Source organism: Seriola lalandi, unplaced genomic scaffold (genome assembly GCF_002814215.2).
Source record: "Seriola lalandi dorsalis isolate HSWRI2012SDOR001 ecotype SW California unplaced genomic scaffold, Sedor1 jcf7180002054968, whole genome shotgun sequence".
NCBI lineage: Eukaryota > Metazoa > Chordata > Actinopteri > Carangiformes > Carangidae > Seriola > Seriola lalandi.
The window spans coordinates 694,170-712,816 of NW_019525519.1; positions in this window are offsets into that span (position 1 = coordinate 694,170).

An 18,647-nucleotide genomic window follows, 5' to 3' on the forward strand; every position below is an offset into this window, starting at 1 on the left:
ATGTATATGTTGCTGAAGAGGTTTAGAGGTGTTCACGCAATTATGAGGGTGTTTTATGCAATAATTGTCCCCATATTTTCCATTACTATGATGCTATAAACCTTTCATTTTTGTATGTTGCATATTGTAAAAAAAAAAAAAAAAAAAAAAAAAATTAATTTTCAGCTTGTTCATAATGTATTTGTTATTTTGGACAGATGTTAATCTTAGATTTAGTACCACATTTGTTTCCACATTTCAATCAATAAATTTCCACTTAAAACAAGTTGGAAATGTTGTTGGTGCCTTTGCCCGTATTTCTCCTGCTCTAACCCGAACCTGCTTTAATTTGAGTTACTGAATATTTGCTTTGCTGGGTTTCGTCAGGAGTGTCAAATGAAATGGCGGCTCTGAGAATCTATTCGGTAGACGCCTTTTGTGTAGAAATGACGATGAAGCTAAACAAGGAGACTAACAAAATAATACTTTTAAAAAGTTTCTTTTCTTTCACTTAACATTCCTCATACAAATTCTTTTATGCATGAAACCACTTTATTATAGTTAAATTTAGCTTCTTTAGTCTTGTTCTTTGCCAAATTCAAGTGAAGAACCACTTAAGGACTTCATGATGAGTTCTCTGTTTTTCTGTGGTGGCGTGCAGGATCATAAGATAAACATTGCCAGAAACAAATTCAGCAGTATTTAAGCTGTTGGTGGTCCTGTTGTTTACTTCAGTGTTATTAGTTTCCTCCAATGGGCTAGGGATCACTGTTCATACTGTCCAGCAATCTAAATAAGTAGACTCCACTACTGAATGATGCTTTACTTAATCAATAATGACCACTATGTGTGATATATATCTTAAATGCTGGCATTATCGCTGTTTGACCTCTGCTTATCCAAAAGTGGATTCACATTGGTTTATCAGTAATTCTGAAAAAGGTCATGTGAACCAGAGGAGCTCAAATATGCTTAAAAAATTCCATCTGAATTTCCCCATTTGGAAAAAAAAGTGGAAATGATCAGTGTGTGTTTACACTGTTGTCTCTTATGGCAGCATTTGGACATTTTATTGGTTTTACACTATAGAGATGGAAAAAAATTAAAAGTGAATCAAGGCATTGCAGAAGTTGTGTCTTCTTGGTAAGTGGATAGGCTTCATTAGCCATGTTTTAGCAAGGAGAAAAATAGTTCATTTGGCCTCAACACAGGAGCCTCTGAAGCATTTTTCTCAGATTTGGATGGTTTTGAATTTCCTTTCTTGCTTACTATCACTTCTGCCTTTAGTATTTAACAGATAGTGACAGACACTGAAGAAGTAAACCTTCAGGGATCCCTGGTGGCCAAATTAATGTGTGGATAACCAAAGGCAGTGATATGCCATTTCTCTGTGTCCAGAGAGCCTTTTCACAGGTGTTGGTAAGGACAGACAGATGGACAGACAGACAGCCACATGGTTCCACTTTGACGTCTGCTAATTCTAGGGAATCAATCCTAAATGACACCTATGGGATACACAGAGTGGATTTCCCTCTGATGCAGATTGGTGGTGGTTTGCAGATGAAAGACAGTAAAATAAATAAAGCTGTGGCGAGCAGGCAGAGCTCTTCTGTCCGCACAGTACAACCATAATGGGATACATACTGACATGAGGGAAGAAGTGGAGGCCTGCTCCTGTTTTCACCACTGTTGCCATAGAAATGCTGATGGACTACTGCTGGTAGTCCTGAATATTTTTGTTGACATTTGTTGTGAAAAATATTCAGATTTTTTTTTTTTTCTCATTTCACATAGTAATAGAAAGTTACCTAACAAGTGGAATAATAGTGATTAGCAGGAAGCAGCTCTGCTCCTTGTCACCCACCCTGCCTGCTGGCCACTGCTGCTGATACTGTTTTAATCCTGAAACACACCATTAAATCAAACTCAGCGGTATCAAATGACTTTTTAACCTGCCCCAATCAATCTTTTCATCAGCTGCAGTGTCTGCGGTCGGCCTGGAGTAAGAATAGTAATGGTAAGACAATACTGGCTTGTCTCATCCTGGCTGGGATCATGCCTGATACTCCTACAAGTTATACTGACCTCCTATTCGCCGCAGTGCCAGAGCAACTTTATGTTGTGCAACGTTGCAAAGTTTGTTGAGAAGCACTTCCAAGTTTCTCTGCCCACTCAAAATGTGTTTTCCTTATTGCAGCAGCAACGTTTGGATGCTTGACCATCACTGTGCAGATTGATGAACGAGTTTGACACTATGAAAGCGGTTTTTAAATTCATTACTGAAGGGGGAAAGTTTCTTTGTGCTCACCTTAAATCTCACTCGTATTTACCAGCATGATTTTTGTGACATCACAGTTAGCTTGGAACCCACCCATTGTCTAGTATACATCTTTCACATTTGATCTTCTACATGACATGATGCATGCATTGCACATAAATGGACTTATCAGCGCAGTAGGAGACATCACGTTCGACAGTGAAACTTTGTATAAGAACAATATTTGCACATGCATGATTAAATAATGGAGAAGGAGTAGATATAGTGTAAGAGGCTAATTGAACATTTTTATGGACAAACCATTTCAGACACAAATTATTATTCCAACCAGATTTTCCTTTTTTTTAATATATATTAAAATGTTTCTGGAGGGGATTTTTAAAATAAAAAGTGACTGTTTTTTCTTAAAAAGGTAAAGGCAGATAACCAACTGGCTCACTTATTGGCTCACAATAATTAATGCTGATTGAGAGGCGCACCAATGCACTTAAAATGGGGCCATTATCAAAGTTTTGTCACTGGTGCCACTGAGGTGATTTATTCAGATTCTGGTCGACTCCCGTCTGATGCACTTTAACAAATCACAGCCTGAGGTCTGGCGAACCCCACACCACACTCATCTCTGTCCCCCTCGCTGACCCCCACACAGCTCAGTGTGACTGCGTGTAGCACCCAACACAGATATCAGCCAGGGGCCGTTTTCTAAAGCTCAACTGACCAGATGTCAAGCCACGCTGCCCCCTAGACTCCCAGCAACTGCATTAGGAATTAAAGCCAATTTGACAGCCACATTCTGGACAAATTATATAAAATAAAGTATATGATGTAAAGTATGTGAAGGCTGTGCTATGTGTTTTCAATCTTCACATAAAGAGCGTATTTCCAAGCGAGTCATAATTTAGTTTCCAGCAGACTCACCTCTTCACTCACAAGAAATACCTGTGTGCTGAGCAGAGCTGTGAGTTTTCGTTATGATTAAGGGGTCTGTGACCACCAGCAGTGCCGTGTGACCCAGGGGCTCAGGGTGATAAGACCTCCATAACTCTACTTTATCCCCCTGCTCATTATCAACCTCAATCCCAGATCTGCCCTGAGCCCCCGGGCCACAGCGGGGGGACAGGGAGCTCTCCACCTTCCACTGCTCTCTGCAGCCTGAAGATTACCAGGGAGACACACAGACTGAGTTTAACTAAGTCCAAACACTTGACAGCTTCTTTCTACGGGGCAGACGGTTAAATATTCTGTAGTGAAAGAAGAAGAAGGACTCTTCAGGTTATAGACTCCTGATTGGCAAGGAGGTAATTTATTAAGATTAAAAATGACACATTTATATCCATTTTATTCTGATTGGGATTTTAGTTTTTATTTTGCATTAGTCCTTCACATCTGAGAACAAATCCTCAAACCAGTTTAACAGTCATATATTTCCTAAGTATGAAAAGTTGAATCATACTCTGACCAGCAGTGCTATTCAGGCTGTCAGGTTGTCGGCCAGGACTGTTGCACTCCCCAATTTTGGCTTTTTGGAGGGAAACTTACAGCAATCAGTAGCTAAGGCCAAGGAGATGTGTGAATATATGAATAGAGGAGATTTTCTTTTAACCTCATGCTGTTATTCCTGGCCTCCAGTATCTTCCGCATGGCTACGTATTTTTCATCACTTTCTTTGAGCGGCAAAACACTGGACTGTTTTCATTTGTTTTACTTTCAAGTCTCTGTAAGAGGGTTTTTATAAAATGAACTACTGTCCCACCAGTGGAATATGATTAATGTCTTCCATGTTGACCAAAGAATAATTATGTGGTGCTCTTTTAAATTACTTGTTAAAATGTCTCCTGATTGCGATACATTAGTGTTTGTGTGTTTTCTCCATATACAGGTTTGGATTGTATACAGGTTGCATCCTAAACTACGCCGTGTTCTGTGCTTTATTTTTCAAAGTAACTGATATCCTAGACGCATACGATTTTGTTCTCTCTGAATACTGTGTGTCTTTTTTGCTCAGCCTGAACATTTCCTTCAGCTATTCAACTGCTTGTTTATGCATCCATGTTTATGCATGTGTGAAGGGAAGTTCATTACAGCATGTGTGCTTTTCTCTCTCTCTCTCTTTCTCTCTCTCTGTGTGTGTGTGTGTGTGTGTGTGTGTATATGTGAATGCGTTTTATATTTGGTATGAGGAGTGTGTTTCATAACAATCACTTGCATACTCTCAGCCTGATAACCATGCTAACATTTATGACAAGGAGACTATAATCTGATTCTATTAAATGTCACCAAAACAGCTGCAAAATGTAGTAGTGAAAACTTTTTTTATGTTTTGAAATATCTATAATATATGTTTATTTTTAGTTTTATAGTCAACACGTTTTGTGGTAGAGAGAGTTGTATTCCTTTATGTATACATGTTGTTGTGTGAAAAGAATGAAAGTTCAAGTGAAAACAGTCGGCTTGTTGATCATCAAAGAGGTGTTACAAACTGTTGTAGCATTAAATATTCATGAAAATATATAATGCATAAGGTTTTAATTTCTAAACAGTTAAAGCATCAGAGAGAGAAGATTATTTTTAGACTGCTTTCCTCTGGGGGCTGTAGAGTAACCAGACATTTTCAGAACAATATGAAAAACTGTGTCTTCCACTATGATGTTTTAATTGTGAAAGTAGAATGAATAGACTCACTGTTGTTAATAACCAGGTTGCTCAGTCTTAGGATGTGGTTATTTTACGGTTTGCACTTATATTTACTGAAGAGACAATGTCAGTCTATCTGTCAGAGAGAGACGTGTAATTGGAGGAGGCTTACTAGAAAGAGCTTGGCAGGCACTGCAGAGCAAAGTAAAACCCTGGACAATATTCCTGCTTCGTGCCTGAAAATCAATAACCCAGACCCTGGTGGTGAACGCACGCGAGACAGACCCCACACAGCGATGAGCTTTTCCCCGTCCACTCCCCCTCATGCCCCTCGATCTTCCCTTCCTCCCCATTATGCCAGAAACCCCAAACTCAGCTGTGTCCGCCCAGTGTTGGGTAAAACCCCCTTCACATCCCTCTCTTTTTTTACTTTTTTTTTTAAATTATTTTTTCTGTTTCTCAGTTTATGTCTTTCTCTTCTCATTTACCGCTCTCTGCAGCAAGCTGCGCTGCAGAACACCAGTGAAGGACAGCTGTAAAATGATTCGTCATCTGGCTGACCTTTACAAAACGCATGCTCGTGAGTGCATATGTAAGAGAGGCGAGCAAAGAGCAGGGAGGGGGGCGGAGGAGTGCAAATTTTCTTGTTTTAATTTCTCAATTGGCTCTTAACCAGGGGTCAAAGGTTGGCTTAGCACAACAGCTCTGACAAGATAAGCACCTGTTTTTCTGCTGGTAGAGGCCAGAGTTATCCTATTACCCTCAATATGTAAACCTCTCAAAGGACCTGTACACACATGCATAAATACTGACATAAATATGGGAAAACACCACGGCTGCTCTCTCAGGGAAAACACTAACACTGTCAACACCTTCTACCCCCGTAACTTCAGACACATCCAGCATTACCTGACAACAAGCTCCTCATCAAGAGCTTTGTTTTGAGCTGCGTTTGATGCTTTGTTTATCTCGTTAGTAGAAAATCTGTAATTGAACGTTTCAGGATGCTCATTACTCTTCACAAGTTCAGAGAAGGTGCTTTATATAAAAAGGTGCTGGCACGGATACCTCTGTGGGCACGCAGCGCTTTGGGTTGGCATTGCCGTATTTTTAGACAGTAAATAGGCACAGAGAAACCACCTTTCTCTGCCGCATTTTAGCACCAGTAATTTGGCCCACCCCTTGTTTATCCTCCCTTAGGCCTGCCTGATCTTTTTGTTTTTCTGCTGGTGAATGATGAGGGGGTCACCATAGCTGGACAGACTCACAGAGGCTTAAGAACACAGATATCCTCCTACATCTGAACAGTATATTTTCTCCATCCCCTCCATGCAAATCCATCACAGTGGGACAGGGCTAATTTCAGTAAATTAAAGTTAGGGCTAATCAGACAGTACCAGCTGCTGCACGTGGAACAGTAGGCACGGCCTTGGCCCTGAACCGAACAGCTATACAAAGCTGAAGTGAATGATTTCAGTATCTGACCGTGTCTTTCAGAGCAACGTTGGAGATGGAGGCAGTTTCCACTTACTGGAGCTAATGATGCCTAATCTGTCTATCTTCTGGGGTGATCAGAAGTCTCATTAGACTGAAGCTGGGTTGTACTGGCATGTTATATTTTCACACTTTTTTGAGATGAGGTTAGCCAAAACCCCCCAAAGCCCCAAAACCCGAGAGACAGAGCGAGGTACAGGCTGCTGAGGTGAAACTTGTCAACATGCTGCAGTGAAGACAAGCGGTCATTAAAGTGTCAGGAAGATGTCAGAGCTCTCTCTCTCTCTCCCTCTCACCCTGTGGATTTTTCTCTTCTTCAGATTGCTGTTTTTATAGAAGCTGATCATTAAGTGCAATACGTTTCCTGAGATGAAAAGAGAGCCTGGAGATTCAGCAGCTATCTGTGCTGTAAACAGGCTACTCTGTCTGCCCCTGCGCAGTTAATGAAGGAGTTTTCTTATGTGATGTATTTGTTTTCATTTTCATTTCCATTCATATGTCACTGTTTCTAATAATTTCGCTTGTGCTGAGCATCTGCACGTTTCTACTGAGCCAACGAGGTCACTGTGTGTGTGGTACAGTTGCCAGAGAGCAACTGTGTGTAGCTGACAGGCAGCACTGTTAATCCATACACGAGCAAGGGGTCATATTGCTCAGGGGGTGTATGCGTATTTTATGCCAGGGGTGTATGCACTGTACTCGCCATTGTGTGTTTGCGTGCGTGTAAGTGTCTTGCTTCACCATTCGTTGTTAATTAGGTATGGTGATGTGAGTATGTTGCAGGCTCGCATGATCAAATGCAGTGTGGTGAATGTGAAACCGTACAGGGACCAGAAGAAGCAGTCACGAAAGCCTGGTCTTGGCAGTTGGCGTGTGTGTGTGTGTGTGTGTGTGTATGTGTGTGTGTGTGTGAGCGAGTGAGCACCGTCACTCCAATCCTGGCGGGAATCTCTGGACGCTGTGGCCTTTCACTAAGCCCGGGCTTTCTGCTGTATTAATCACCCTCTGCAAAGTCTGATTTCTTGGCCTCGCACACCGAATCTGAGGCCTTGACACTCGACTCTGCTCTCCGTGCTGTCCGTGAGCATCGAGTCAGCATGCTTTCCCACAGCATGTGGTTTCAGATGTGTGCGAATGCATGAGAAGGAAACTGGAGAGATCTGACATGTGTACGGTTGAAGGAGAGTGGAGCACAGGGGGAGGAGGTGGAGGTGGAGAGGGGGAGGAGAGGTGAGGAGGGGCTGCTTACATGCATCTGTGTGCAACAACCAAAACTGGCAGCACTGATAAGAAGGGTCGATCCAAATAAATGGGGGTCAACGCTGGAGTGGTGTAGTAGGGATCCAGTCTGGGTAGGAGAGGCACTCTGGGGCACAGGGGTCCCACAGGTCACTGAATCACACAGACAGGGTGTGTAGCCTTACATTGTTCTGAGGCAGCCTGGCTGTATGAATGACGGTGTGTCACCATGAAAACACTTTCTCACAATTGTCTGTAAGAATGTGTGTGCTCATGAATTTTGCACTCATGTATGCTACAGCTTACCCCTCTAGCCTCGGACTGACAGATGATATATATGTAGATGTTTAATTTAGAAGTAAAGAGAAGTACAGTCATTAAACATGACTTACACCTTAAACCATCTCACAAGGAAGAATAATAGTACTTTATTCAATATTTATGTTTGCAATTTATTTAACTAATGGTGTCACTCTGTTTCTCCGTATTGTAATTTTACCATGTTGTTATTTCTGCCAACTACGTACATACATCTGGGGGATCCCTCCTCTGTTTCTCTTCTGGACTGGGGTGGAGTGGGTCCTTTTGAAGTTGTCATGTGCTGTACAGCCCTTGCTGCAAATTTGTGATTTGGGGGCTATGTATAACATTTACTTAAGGTTACTGTTCAGATGTATGCACTTTGGAACAGGCCTCTAACTGGTTCCACTCCCTTGTTTGTATAGCTCGTGGAGCTGGAGGGACCAGGGATGCAAGCGAAGTGTGTGAGTGAACCTTCACACCACCACTGCATCTTCTTTAATGGATGGATGACCAACCTCATGCATGAGTTTCTTGCTGATTCCCTCTCACACATGGCAAAGAAAGCAAGCTGATTCTTTAAGTCCGGACAGAACTTCAGTTAAATACTATAAATAGAAATATTCAACCTCAATCTAGACAGAATAACACAATCAGTTTGGTGTTGGAGCATTTTTCCTCGGCATCACACTGTCATTAAGAGTTGCAGCTGGTTTTTCACAAGATATGTGAACCCTAACTGTGTTAGTTTGACTTTTGATTCCCCAAACCTTCCTGCTGAGGCTGCTACTTTTAGGACCATAAAATAAAAACACTGAAGTGTAATCTGTTCAAATAGCTGACAAATGTTGTTTTCTTTTGTTTGCGCAGGGCAAGAAGAGGCAGTGTGGTAATACTGTGAAATGAGATGTAATTATTTAATTCTCTAGCCCTCTGCTGCTCTACAGAGATGCTCTTTGTGTGTGTTTGAGTGTATGTGTGTGTTGTGTGTGTGATCTTCTGTCTGGGTTGGCAGTGCCAGTTTAATGACCTAGAGCTCCCCAGTCTTAAGCCCGGGCTATTAAACCCCCGTGCCTCTCACACAGAGCCTTTGCTTGAGTGCTCTTGTTACTGGGGGGAATCTGTCAGTGTGACGCAGCACTGGTTTGTCTTGGCGGCTACTCCACTGCTATGGGATACAGATGTTAACGGTCTGTATGTGTTTCCCAATTAAAGCATTAATCCAAATCAACCCAAATGATCGCACGCGGCGTAACGACGACCAGGGAGGCCCCTCTTACTCTCTTTCTACTTCTCTTTCCTACTCTCCCTCTCTGTCCTCCCTTTCTTTCTTCTTAAATGTCCATCTTTTCTCACCCTGTGGCCTCTTTAATTGTCTCCATCACCTCTTCAGTTCATCAGTGTAATCCACCCCCTCCCCTCCCTCTCCTCCCCCTGTGATTACTCACACTGCATTCCTTCAGCATGCATCAAAGCAGCCAATGCTAAATGTGGAAAAAGTGAATGTGGAGAAGAGGAAGACAATAGCGCAATGAGGCTCCGCTCTGTCGACCATTTCATTTTTCCACTATTTTCTAAGATTCAAATGTGTTTATTTTCCTCTCTCTGCAGCAGCTATGGTATACTGTATATTACACAACTATAGGAGGCATGTAATTTAACACAATGACAGATTTCAAGCCTCTCAATGAAAGCCTTTAATTCAGACGGATAACACGACTTTTAAGGGCATTGCAAACTCTCATGGTAATGTCTGGGTGCAAGCGCGTACGCAGACCAACAGTCCACCCACCCACCCACACACTGATGTGCACTCTCACACATGCTCAGATTCCAAACATCCTGCTGCAGCTAACACTAACTCATCGTGTGTACAAACAAAATGTCCTGATGAAGCAGGACTCGCTTTGCAAAGTGACACCCACCTGCACAGGTCAAACAGTTCACAAGTTAGTGGCCTCACAGATATGTTTGCACGCCAAACACTTGTACAGTCATGACCCAGCTCTCATTGAAAACCTTTTCGCTCTCACCTAACATACGCATGCATGCACGCACGTACGCACGCACGCACACACACAGACACATACACATATACTGTAGTGCTTCTCCACTGGCACATGTAGCACATACTCCCACTTCAAACATGTTTGAGTGTATTCACAGAGCCAAGCAGGCTTAAAAATGGCCAGATATAGAGAAATTCTGAGTAAACAGTCAAAATATGGCTTCAGGCAGGGAGGGGATGAGCTCCATCTGGAGAGGCTGATGCCAGATACGCATAAGTGTGTGCATGTGTGTGTGTGTGTGTTTGCTCATGTACAATGACAGTTCTGAAGATGAAGATGTCAATGTCCCACTGTATGTATCTGCATTGTGGGGCGTCTGTATGTGTGTGTTCCCCTGTCGTCCCAAACCAAACACAGTTAACAGTAGCCTGCTGTCATAACACACTGCCATTCTACAATGGAGGCCGCTGTTCATTCTAAACAGGCAGAGGGGAAAGGAGAGGCAGAGAAATGCTGGAGAAGCAAGGAGAGGCTGCAGGAGCAGCAGCAGCGTGGTGAGAGACACATTAAAAGAGTGAACGGGAAAAGGTAGAGATAAGGTAGGAGTGAGATACTGACTGTGTGTAAAAGCTGAGCTGATTATTCTATTGTGAGCTGGAGGCAGGTTCCTGATTATTGTCCTGCCTACAGGAAGTTTCAGACAGAGCCTGAGGAAATCATCTATATACTCGCTGAGGTCATAAAGCATCTGTGTGTGCATGTATGTACCTGTGTGTGTTTACTTACAAGCATGCATCTGTGTCTGTGTTGATACTATGGTATTTGTAATTGTGTGTGTGTGTGTGTGTGTGTGTGTGTGTGTGTGTGCATGTCTGGCACATAATCAAATGATCATCAACACACACATACATAGTGTACACAGAGAACAATCTAAATAGCATACTCATAAATGGCCCTGAGATAAAAGTTTAAACAAGGCTACATTTTTGGGATTTTCCTGTAAAATGTCATGGTGACTTGTTTAATTTTTTGCCTATTCATGAATTGTTTTCATCATTTTTATTATTTCGTTTTTAAACGTTTAGATTTGAAAATCTTCTGTTTAATAATACGAAAGCAAATTTTCGTGTGAACAAAGAATACTTGACAGCAAAGTAACTCTAGATGGTGGTGAATTTCAAAATTTCCTTTGAGGCCAACTCACAATAACACACAGCCTAAACAGTGAAAACAGTGGAACACACACACGGACCTTCAGTTGAGGGGTCCAGTGTAAACAACAATGTCATGATTTTATTTTCCTATTTTCCAGAAATCAGTAAAGCTGCTTTCACGCTTGTGCTTTCTTTCCACTTCTCTTTTCAACATGAAAGAGGAAGAGGAGGAGGATGTAAAATAGGCTTGTTATCCACATTTTACTGTGAAAGGTCCTTGTAGAAATACTTTGCTCTTATAATAGATAATATAATAGATAACAACAACAACTATTTAAAACATCCTTGCTGATTAAATGTGCACAGCAAAGAAGGAAGCTCAACATTATGTCCATGTAATATATTCATCATCATAAGATTTTTTTTTTGGGGGGGAGGGGGGTGACTTTGTTTGATTTTTACACTGAAAATAGAATCAAATATTTTTAAGGTTTTTGAACCAGTTTAACTGATTTTTAATTATAGAAGAGGAGTTTTGCTCAAAATGACGACTACTAGGCTTTCTCTCCACAAAGCCTTTAATTCTCTGTATCCATATAAACCTTATATTAAACCTGTTAAAATGACAGAACAACTGTAGAAAGAAAAAAAATGGTGATTTTTACTAGATCACTCCATTTACTAAATCCACTGAAATTACAGAACTATTGAAAGCAATTCAGGTTTACCTACATTGGATTATTTTGATAATGCTGGGAGTACGTTTTGGTATTTCTAATACTTTTATGAGAATTTCATTTTTTAAGAGCTGTTTAACTTTACCAAGCATGCTTTGTGCCCATTATACTTGACTACCTGTAATTGCATACATGCAGATATAAACTTCATGTGGTATGTGCCCCTCAGAAACTGTGTGAGGTAGTTTTTTTGTCCTTTGTCTCTCATCCAGTCTTACCCAATCGCTGTGGTGCTCTGCAGGATTATAGGGTTGAGAGTGCCACCTAATAACAGGGTGCAGCATGGGTTCTACTCCAGACCATTTTGTGGAGGGATACCTGATAGCTAAACTCATCCTATCATTGTCATCTAAGATGCATGGCTCTAATTAGCTGTAAATATAGGTGATTTTTTTTTCTCCTCCAAATTATGCACATGGCTCCCTCTCTCTCATTTAAATTGAGTTAGAAATTAAAAACACATTGTCAAAGAGAAATGAATGTGCAAGAAATCAGCTCAAATTATTAGAGTGCAATAATGATCAAAGTGCAACCTGCTCAGAAAAAAGAGATATGAAACCCAGAAGCTGGATTCTTTTTTTTCTTCCTCTCTGGTCAGGCTGAACTTGGCAGTAGTATTGGTGGACATTTTTCTCTGTCAGGCCGCAGGAGTCAGTACAGCAGAGCCAGCTGCCGAGGCTCACAGCCTGGCCTCTAATTAAAACAGTGGAAAATGAGATAACTCCACAGATCCATCATGGCCGCCGTTGGCTGTCAGAGCGCTCGGGGGCTGCCACCCACCGTATGTTTACACCAGGGCCACTCGGCCTCTCTGCTCTCAGGGTGTTTTTAGAGTCCCGGCCTGATTTCTCTAATGGGCCGAGAGGTTTTTTTAGCCTCCTTCCACCCTTGCTTTGCTACAAACCTCTCTCCACTCCCACCCCTCCTTCAAGTGTTCCTGATGGGACTGACAGAGGCTTGGGGTGGCAGGGCAACCCCCCCCTTCCCCTCCTCCCATATTTCCCACCCACTCTGCCTCGTTAGCCCTTCATTTATTAGGCCTTAATGGAAGCTGGGAGTGCTGTGATGTCATATACTGGTGCACGGAGAGGACAGCTTTTCTCGTTTTTTTTTTTTTCCATCCCTCATCCTTTAGCAGTGCCTCCGATTCTTCATTTATACCCAACAATTTTCCATTTCGTCCTTGTCTGCTCATAACATCATTCTTACTCACGTTTTCTTTCCTGCTTGTCTTGAACTCATTTATTCTGATCCGCTTAAGTCAGGTGTTCACCACGACTTTGCACAGAAGAGAGCAAGGTCAGTCTGGCAGATCTGTTGCAAGGTTGCTCAGGGTGTTAGGGAGGGCGAAGAGGTGCTCAGCACGCCACGGTCGGCAATTTATTTATGGGCAGACACTTGGAACGTGCCTGGGCTGCCTGACTATTTTGTGTTAAAAGACCTATTTTGACAGCTGCCATTTAAAAGAGAATAAAACTGCCGCTGTGATTAGAGTCAGGCAAACCTGTCTTCATTCTTGCTGAATAATGGCAGAGTGTTAGCAGATCTCCTTCAACCTCTCATGCCAGCCTCACTAATGATCCTGAGGCCTCTTCCACAGCTTTTGCCAACACACAGCAGAGGAATCCAGCTACCAGCTCTGTTTCCCTTCCACAGGCAGAGAACAGCAGCCTTTTACGCTGGAAGGAATGTGAAGGTAGAGTTGAAGGACTCGTCACAGCTGGAGACATGTTAGCACCCTGTTAGCAGCTATGAAATGTCAATTGTTGAAAAATAATCCACAAATTAGTTTTTCTAATGCAGTCTTGACGGCAACAATGTTTTCTCTGTTACTGAGAATTTAATGATTTAACAGTTAGTTTAATAAAGTGCCCCATATATCTGATGACAAGTATCTCCAAAACACATGAGTTACATGAATGATGTGTTGCATTTCATGGCGTACAGCTGTTGATAGTTGTAATATCAATTTCTGATTCTGAACAAGTCATTTTTATCCATAGAATAGGATTTTATTTTTTTAATTTTTTTCATGCATTACTTTACATGCCGTTTTTTATTGGACTTTAAAGAGAAAACACAAATGGATGCTGGGAAGATGAGCAAGATCTATGTTTTTAAATGTTTGTGTGTGTGTGTGTGTGTGTGTGTGTGTGTGTGTGTGTGGTGTCCAAAAGGCCACCCAGCTGCAAAGATCATTAGTTTCAGCAACACATTACTTCATGTTTCAGGCTAAATATCATTACACAAACCCCATTGATCAAGCCTCTGTGAATGCAGCTAAGCTGATGACAAAAGACCACATATGTGATACTTTGTCCTGTAACTGGATCTGTGTTTTTGTTCGCATTTCAGAGGGCGTGTACACTCTGCTTGGTCAGCGGCATGTGCCTCATTTAGAAATCAAGCAGGGATCATTACAACACCACCCCTTCGCTCTCTGTCTCTCTCTCTCTCTCGCTCTCAGTAGTAGCTAACACGTTTGCAGACGTCAACAGATGTCAAATTACTCCACAATTAGCCCAATGGGCCTCCTTGCACGCCTGCATTGTGTGCTTTTGCTAAAAGAGGGCTTGGTGGATTGGGCTTTTGATTTCTATAAGATGACAAGTCATCCATCACACTGAACGCTCTCTCCGCGCTGCCTCACTACATGACTCTCTCTCTCTCTCTCTCTCTCCACCAAAGGCTTTCTCCTTGCTCCCTCTCTCTTCCCCTGACCTCATTCTATGCTCACTTGCTCTTTTTTTGCCCCCCTGACTCCTTGTCCCCTCCCTCCTGTCACTCTGAGGCAGGATGAAAAAAGGTCAGTGTGAGAGTCGGCTGAGAGAAAGAACAGGAGAGTAAACAGGGGAGAGAGATCAAGAGCGTTTTACACCCGGTATAAATATTTGCAGAAATGTGGCTGGAACACGTGGAACACACATGAAGGAAAAAAGAGAGGGGAGAACATTGCTGCAGTCGGATATTTGCACACATGCACATGAGACCCACATGCAAGCATGCACATATACACAAATCTACAAAGTCTTTCTCAAATTTTTCTCTATTGATGGCATTCAGGCTGGCAGAGTGGTGTAGTGAGTGGAAAGACCACCCTTCAACCAAAGGGCTTCTGGTTCAAACCCTCATGTCAGTAATAATCTCCCCTGCTGTAGTGACCTTGAGCACAGTATCGAATCCCTCCAGCTCCAGCTGACCATGTGCTTCTTATAAAAAACTTCCCATGTGCACAGCACTTCAGCTCCAATGATTATTACTTTAAGAGGCAGAATATAATCTCATATGAAATTACACTGGATAGTGTGACCTGCAGACATGCTGAAGAGCTTTAACTCACTCACTGTTGTCAAGTCCTTGTCAAACCCGTGTCAGCTGACTGACTGCTGAGTTCAAATCGCACACAGCTGGTTTCAGTCTCAGCACCTCCCCTCTAATTACTGATAAACATGCAAACGCCCAGTGATGCCACTGAGCATTGCGGCTGTGATGGATGGACAGGTGAGGAGACCCCGTCACAGAGAGTGTGATAGCTTATATGAAGCAGCCGGGTGCTGACAGGGAGATAAGTCTCTATCAGTGGAGGGTAGATAACATGACAGAGTGGCAAAGTCTCACCTGATCTCGCATGATAGAGGTACTAACAACCAGCGAGATGAAGTGATGAACAGGACTATTTGTGTATAAGCATGGAAATTATGAAATAAACGGCAGTGAGGGACTAACACTGAGGTTGAAAGAGAATTTTAAATTATGTTAACTTTTAATTTCCTCTGTATTTGAGATACAAAGGGATGGAAATGAGTCTCAATGACTCATTAATTGCCTTTGAATCTTTATCACCATGTAGAAAAAAACTCCAAGAAAGATGGAGCTCCTACAACGCCTGCTCACTTGTTCTCTGTGGCTGCACTGCAGAACAAAGCAGAGCATCACTGCTGCCTTAAAAGGAGGGAAACATCCCGCAGAGACAGAGACGTGACAAGACATGGTAGCTCTCTGTGCTGTCTTCCCCTCTCCATTTACCACAGTCACATTCTCTCAGTGCTCAGTCCTGCCTCTGTTTCCATCCCTGACTCTCTCCATCTCTGTTTAGAAGGCAAACCTAAAGGCCTCAGAGCGTCTTTAAGGTAACGTAAGTAGAGCAATGTTTCCTGCTCAGTGTGAAAGAAAACATATCCTGAAAAGTCTCCTTCACACATATGGAGGGTGATATTTCCACATCTGCACTATGAAGGTTTTGATGTATTATGTTGTTAAAATAGATAATGGATTGGAAATTCAGCAGTGATGGTGGAACATACCCCTTGTCATTTTTGGTATGCAGCTGCCCAGCTTAGTGCAGTGTGATTAACAGATCAGGTAAAAATACTGAAAATAGACAGACACAACCTGGCAACTTTGACCTAAATTTTGTAATTGCTGACAACGGTCACTAGCTCAGTCATGGATTCAGTGGATCATGGATCAAGATTGTATAAATAAATTAAAAGACATTAGATGTTTCAGCTTATAATCAGGTATTGTTGTATGTTTTAAAGAAATGTAATTTAACACATTCCTAAATCTAATCACGTCTTTTCCTGTTTATTTTCTCTTTCCAGTATTTTTCTTGTCAGATGCGTTATCAAAAAGATGAGGATCATCCCTTCAGTATTAATTGCTGACTACCAACTAGTCTACAAATGTAAGTAAGACAGTTGAAAAATTAATATTTCCCCTCTGGAATACACATGCACAGAAACTTGTCAAACATTATTTTTCAGTCAGGCTTGACTTGATAGCAGCCTAGCATCACATCATTTGCTGAGGGAGGAGTCAGTCAAATATCTCTCAAAACTTTAAACAAACCACAAACTCAGTGCTATCAAATATCTCGTGACAAATACACTTGTGGCTATGGAAATCAGGAAGAAAGAATCACAGCAAATGGCAGTGTAGTTTGATTTTGATGGATGGTTTCTCATGAAAAATGAACCAGATGAGGTAATTAGCAACTTTATTATCATAGAGATTCTGCATATAAAACAAACATACACTTTTACATAATTAACCATAGCTTTAGCTTACTCAACCTTTGTGTCACTCCATCCCATTCCTTCATATGTTATCTCTGTGTATGGAGGGTCAAAAGGCCATCAGCAGCCTGTGCTTCCTCCCAGTTCAGCCCACTGTAACCTCCAGGCCACTTGTCTGAGGCTTCAAATGCCCTCAGCAGCACAGGGAAATTGAGTGGTGAACAGATAAGGAAACTTGCTGGGTTGATCTGCTGGTATGAGCGGGGAGGAGAACAAGGGGTCCCAAGAGCATCAGGGTCATTTGGCTGCTCTCTCTGGATTGGCAAAGGAATGTCAGAAACGACCAGACACATTTTATAGACCTACTTACTGTAAAGCAGGGCGATACTGGTAAACTGGAAAAATATATCTTTTTTATCTTTTAGTTCCAGTTTCAGTTTGAATAAAATTAAACTCCCCTAATTGAGCACTAATTATTGAAAGCATATGAAATACTGTCTTCAGATGGTTTCATATTTAAAGGAATAGTTCAACATTTTTTGGAAATGTGCTCATTCACGTTCTTGCAGAGGGTTAGATGAGAAGATTGATAACCACTCTCATGCTTGTATACCCTTGATTAAGCTGTCACCAGCAGCCAACTTACCTTAGCATGAGACTAGAAACAGGGGGAAACAACTAGCTTGATTCTGCTCCAAGCTAATTTTCCTATGGTTCATTTTTTAAACAAACAATAATACATTTCAACTAGCAAGCTTTACAGGTGCTGGGAAGAGAAACTGCTTTGGACAGACTCAGTCGAGCTATTTTCCCTTATTTCCAGCTCAGCTAAGCTAACCAGCTGCTTGCTGTAGCTTTATATTTACTGTACAGATATGAGTGTGGTATTGATCTTCTCTCAGCAAGAGAGTGAATACATGTATTTCACAAAAAATGTTGAACTATTCCTTTGGCCATAAATATAGCCATAGCCATGAAATAAATTCAAGCCTTTATGTAAAGTAAAAACCACTAACATGACAGACAAGTTGTTCAAATTAAAATGACATATGCTGTACATCACTGAATCTTGTCCTGGTCACACGATGAAATAATGTGAAACATCTCTCTCTCTCTGTATCTGTCTCCCCCTGTGTTTCCTCCATTGGTGCTTTCTGTGTTGCTCTCTGTCAGTGTTACCATCGAGCACTTCTCGTTTGCTCTGGTGCTGCTGTCATTTCCAGCTGCTCTCTCTATCAGCTGTCATCACTTCCACAAGACCACCACTGCCAATTATTTCGCCGCATCCCCACTCTACTATTCAAGAGCTGCAGCTCCATGTTTTTGTGTACTATTCTTGGGAGCTACATCAGCGGTGTTCAAGGCTGTGACGTCATCTCAGAGGCAGCTGTTTTTATTCTTATGTCCTCCTTGCACCCACTCTCAGGGCCTGGCAGGGTGCTGAATAATAGTTTGGGAACTTTTCATGTTCTTCTAGTTAGAAAATAAATTATCTGACTACATTTTCTACTTCCTACTATCTTTTCTAAAAGTTCTTTGAGTCTGATGTTTCTCATGTTAGAGGCTTTTAATCTCTCAAAACTCTCCTTCTTCTTCTTCTTCTTCTTCTTATATTATTCTTATTGTTATTCAAATAACTGGAAAGTCATTCAAGCTGTCAGGCAAATTTTTCTCCAGTGTCACAAACACAATTTCAGGAGGATTCAAGATTAAAAGTCCAGTCATCACAGATTGATAATATAATGAGTTTGAGGTGTGATCAGGATTATGTTGTGCTACAGGCACAGAGTGAGATTAGGGGGGGG